A 5,865-nucleotide genomic window follows, 5' to 3' on the forward strand; every position below is an offset into this window, starting at 1 on the left:
AACCTATTTGTTTAGGTCAAGACTAGCTTTGTCTTTGCACGCGTTTACTTGTCGAAGTACTTTATTAACTCTTGCACTCAAGGTGAGATCATAGTCCCACTTTTTCAATCACTTTTATTCTTTACATCGTGGGCTGAGAAACACATACATTTCATACTTATTTACTTTTCATGCTTTTACATTGTGAACAAATACGAATACAAAGATGCATACGAGTTTGAACAAAAGTCCTCAATCCAATTATCATTAGTTCCACTTGCAGGGTGTAAGTGTAAGCGTGTAATTATGTTGTGTGGCCATACGGGTTTAACAAACCCTCATTCAGACGGTTCGCTACCGTTAGTGAATGAAATATAATTTCAACAATGTATAGTGTAAGTTCTAACACTAAATTCAAAATTCAGAGGGAAGATTCGGTTAAGCCTTGATAATTGGGTGCTCGTGATACAAATACTATTTTGGAATGTGAATGATTCTGGTTGAGCAATTCTTAAAGAACCTTGTGGTTCAATACAATTTACTTACTAAACCTATGATTTCACCAACGTTTTTCGTTGACAGATTTCTATGTTTTTCTCAGGTCTTGCACGATATGTGATACATGCTTCCGCTCATTATTTGATACTTGCTTTGGATGTCGAGTATACATGCATTTCATGGAGCGTCTTTTGACTTTACTTTAAACCGTGTCGCCTAGATTTCAATCGTATCTATAACGTTGTAACTTAACTTTTGGTTGAACAATTCTTGTAAACTTTGAAACAATCTTTATTTTGAAATGAAGGCGACATATTTTGGTCAAACGTTATCTTAAAGACTTATAATCAGGTAATGGGACCCACGTAGCCGACGCCGTCACTTGACGATTTGTCGGGGTCGCTACAGGTGGTATCAGAGCCTTGGTTGTAGGGATTTAGAGTTCATTTGTGTCCACCCCGAGTCATAAGGTACATAGGTGAATCTAGACTACAACCGGCATATAGACTGAAGTAGGAATTACTTGACTATTTGTGCATTTATACTCGAACTCTTCTATCATATCTAACTCGTATTCGATCTTGATCTTACGTTGATAAATTTTGTTGATGCGCCACCTTGACTTTATGAAGTAATGTTAAATGCACATGAGAATCAGGGTAATATAATTTCCGGGATTATATTACGGTGATTCACATGGATGTTCCGACATTATGACATAAAGAATTTAAGGCGAGTCAAGGATAATTTTCTCTTTATCTTTATTCCATATCGCGGTTAGTATTATTTAGAATACTAACCAACGATATTCTTGTGTCATGAAGGAACAATGGCTCGTCGACGCGCTCCTCCCGAAACTCCCGAACAAGCCCTCCAACGTATGATAGCCACCGCCATAGGTGCGGCTATGGCTAGTACCTCCTCCGACATCAATAACAACCACAACCACAACAACCATGGAGCCGGAAATTCAAACGAGGGTTGCTCCTACAAAACTTTCATGGGGTGCAAACCTCACACCTTCGATGGGACCGGAGGACCGGTTGTGCTCACCCGATGGTTTGAGCAAACAGAAGCCGTTTTTAGCATAAGCGGTTGTCGGGACCAAGACAAAGTCAAATATTCCACCCACACTTTTGCCGGTATCGCCCTCACATGGTGGAATACATATGTGCTGTCGGTGGGTATCGATGAAGCCCACACACTCTCATGGGCCGACTTAAAGAAAAAGATGATCACCGAATACTTCCCGCGCGAAGAGACCCGTAAGCTCGAACACGAACTAAGAACTTTAAAAGCGGTCGGGAATGACCTTAAGGCCTATAATCAACGATTCTCCGAACTTGCTTTGATGTGCCCAAATCTTGTGAACCCCGAATCTTTAAGGGTTGAACTTTACATGGATGGTCTCCCCAAGAGCATCAAACAAGGAGTAATGTCATCCAAACCCGCTAACCACCAAGAGGCTTTGAATATGGCCCGCCAATTGATTGAAACAGTGGACGAGATTGAAGTGCCGGCACCTAAAGCCGAGGATAAGTCGGGTGACAACAAAAGGAAATGGGAAGCCCCCCAATCAAGCAATTACAACAACCTCGCCAAGAAGCCCTTCATCCCCAACGGCAAGAAAGGTTATACCGGACACCTACCGTATTGTAACGAGTGCTACAAACATCATTTAGGCGAATGTGGCAAACCATTTTGCTTGAAGTGTCAAAGAAGTGGCCATGTAGCCCACGATTGTAGGAATACCGCTCCCGTCGCTCAAAAGGAGCCCAATGCACCCAAGACGGGTGTTTGTTTTGAATGTGGCCAACCGGGTCATTTTAGGAGTGCGTGCCCAAACAAGAAAATCAACCCCAACGCACGCCGTTGAACTTTCAACATCGACACCTAGGATGCCCGAGACGACGATGGACTAGTCACGGGTACGTTTCTTCACAACAAACAGTATATTTCATACTTATTCGATTCGATTACCGCTAGATGTTTATTAACCAAGTCTTTGACTCGTGCTCTTTACATACCACTTTTTTTTTTCCTAGATATTACTTAGACGATTTAAGTGACCAACGGAAAATATTGTGTGCCTATAAATTTTATTGGAGGATATACGTTAAGACTTTTGACTTGACACCTATAGAACTAGGGAGCTCGAAACCTTTTCGTAAAAAAAAAAAAAAAAAAAAAAAAAAAAAAATAAAAATAAAAATATTTCCCCATCATCTTGTATAGATTATTGTGAACTGAGTAATTTTCGGTTGGAAACCGATACCCTCTCCCTCGCATCCATGACCTCATGATTATTTGCACGAATCCCGTATGTTCCAAATCGACCTCCGTTCCGGTTATCATCAATTGGGGGTTAAGTGAGACGATGTCTCCTAAGCCACTTTCCGAACTCGCAACGTTAGTTGTAAAACTCTCTTAGTACCGTTTGATTTATTTAGGGCTCGCCCGTATCCATAAACCTCTTGAACCGCGTATGCAAATTCATATAGACTAATCTGTTATCGTATTTATAGATGACATCTTAACTTATTTAAGTAAAGAAGGAAAACGAACAACATCACCATCTTACGCTCGAACTTTTGAGAAAAGAGCAACTTTATACCAAATTCTCCGAGTGAGAATTTCTGTTGAACGAAGTCCAATTTCCTAGACCATGATGTTAATGGTCAAGGCATTACAATCAATCTCGAAATCAAGCCACATGTAATCAGGAAACTCTCCCAACTCAGACTTGTATTCGTAAAATCTTAGATCTCGCCTGTTATCACCGAAGATTCATTTCTGACTTTTCTCGTGTTACCCGACTTTTACACTCGTTAACTCACTAAGGGAAAACTTTAAACCTCTCCGTGTTCGAACCTTGAGCGTGATTCTTCACACCAACATTTCTAGTTAAAATCGTATAGCAACAGATGGAACTCAAACATGGAAATAATTCTACTTAAACGCCCGAAAGGCATACTCTCTCGACTCGAAATCAACGGAACTGAAATTCGTTATTTTACACGAAGAATTCGAATACTAAATTGTGGATCCGATCAACTTTCTCGTCATCACGTACCACACACATACCTCTGTTATTTCACCATTACTGTCTGATATTACTGGAATTTAAGATAACACACAATCCAACGATACTTCACTCTTCTTTGACTTAACGTCCTTGTGTTTCTGATAATCGGCCAACTATTATTCAACCCCGAACTATACAACTACGTGTACTATCTTTTTTCTCTTCCAGACTTCAATTTTCGACAACTAGAGGCGCGTTATGGCGACCTCGAGATGTAAGCTCATCCTATTCTCAGTCCTCATTTCACTCCTATCTTTATCGCTCGCATTTCCGTTTAAGGAAACTCCTTGTGACATTTCTCCATGGATAGAGAAATTCCTCATATTATATTAGTATTCGCCACGAGGGTGAATAGTCCTAACGAACATTTTTCGAACCCTAACTGACTTGTTCAAACATATCTTAAGAGATTCTATTCCAACACGGAGTATCTTTGTCAAATATCCCGTATTGAAATACTCGTTTCACCTCTAGCGTTGCAAGAGACCTTGGGAACCCGCTTAGACATATGTACCGCGTATCTCCCACGACCGACGAACCGAGCAAACGTACGATTCAATCTTGGAAAGACATGTTACAGACTGGTATTGTCACCTTTAGTAATTCCCCTTACTACGACAGCTATCACTCGTATATTAACGCAGCACTTCCGAAACCCTATATGACCGCAAATGTCATACCCCTGTTCATTTAACCAAAGCATGCGGCAAGCAAATCGCCAAATCTGAACTCCATCAAGAAACAACAATTGAGATCGTTCAAGTCCGAGGCGGGCTAGAGACAACCCATGGTCGCCAGAAGAGTTATACCAAACTTAGATGAAAACCTCACGAATCCCAGTGTGTAATCGCGTAATATTGAGAACTCGCACCTTGAAAAGGTGTAATCCATTTTGGGAAATCGAGGAAGGTCATAACCGCAATATTGAACCTTTTGAAACCTTGGGGCGTATTAGAACCGCTTCCTACCGTTTAGAACTTCCGACTCAATTAAGTTTCCATTTATCCTACATTTCGTGTAACAAACTTAGAAACGTGTCATGCGGAACAGGAATGTGCAATCCTTTTAGATGCACCAACTATTGATGACAAACTCCTCTTCATGGGAAAACTGGTTGAAATCATGGATCGTGAAATCGAACCTCAATACAACGTAACACCCCGACTATCCGGATTCGTGGAATGTCCAAGAAAGTACCTTCACACATTCGTAGGGTTACTACTCTAAGTCTCGAGTAAGAGATATCGACTACTACTTCCAACTAAATTTCGGGACGAAATTTCTTTTGAGGTGTGGATAATGTAACATCCCGCATTTTTCCGTTAAATTATTTTAACGTCCGTCTTTTTCTTTTTAAATAATACCCTTCGTATCTAGATTCGTATCCTTTGTTATGTAACGTTTTAAATATTCTCGTTATCGGATTTCAATATCTCCCGTACTCCCGTGAAATTTAAAATATTCAATCGGTTAAATCCCGCACCCCCTTCTAAACTCGAGGGACTAAAATTGACACGGGGCAAACTAGTTGACTAGGTCAACTAGTCCACCCCAATCACCACCATTCAATCCCTCCATCTCTCTCTCTTTCTCTCTAGCAAGAACACACACACAAACACCCAATTCAATCATTCATCATCTAAATTCAATCTTGGAAGCTCACAACAAATCCGACAACATATTCGTGATCCTCTCATCATCCTCTTCGATTTGGTACCAATTTCATCCATTTTGGGTAACTTTCTAAAATCACTAAATTTCTCTAAATTCGTTTTATATACTTTAAATTGTGTTAGTTAGTGTCTATGGCTCGTGTATAACATGAATATATGTTTTGTTTGCTCGATTTGTCGATTTGGAGTAACTAATATGAACTTTGAAATGGGTTTGCTTAATCTTGCATTTTGGAAGATTAAATGTTGTTTGATTGTTAAAGTTCATGTTTTAATTGTGTTACTAGTATCACTAGCTTCGTTTTGATGCGTAGGTTGATTAAGAAAACTTCAAAAACCCAATTAATGATTTTGTGATGTTTGACTAGGGTTTGATAGTTCTTGACATGAACTTTTGATGCTTGAATGCCATGAAATGTTAATTGTTAGTGTTTAGTAGTAATGTATGCTTCATTACCTTCGAAACGGCATATCGTATGTGTAAATTGGATTCCCGAATCATAAAATACGTTTTACGAACTTGAAACTTTGAAAATAAACCTTTCTTGATCAATTGACGAGTTTTCGGTTATTGTAATTGATGTTTTTGTTTGATGATATGTGGTTAGTTGTATTCCTCGTCAAAATACC

This window comes from Rutidosis leptorrhynchoides, chromosome 8, assembly GCF_046630445.1.
Source record: "Rutidosis leptorrhynchoides isolate AG116_Rl617_1_P2 chromosome 8, CSIRO_AGI_Rlap_v1, whole genome shotgun sequence".
Taxonomy (NCBI): Eukaryota; Viridiplantae; Streptophyta; class Magnoliopsida; order Asterales; family Asteraceae; genus Rutidosis; species Rutidosis leptorrhynchoides.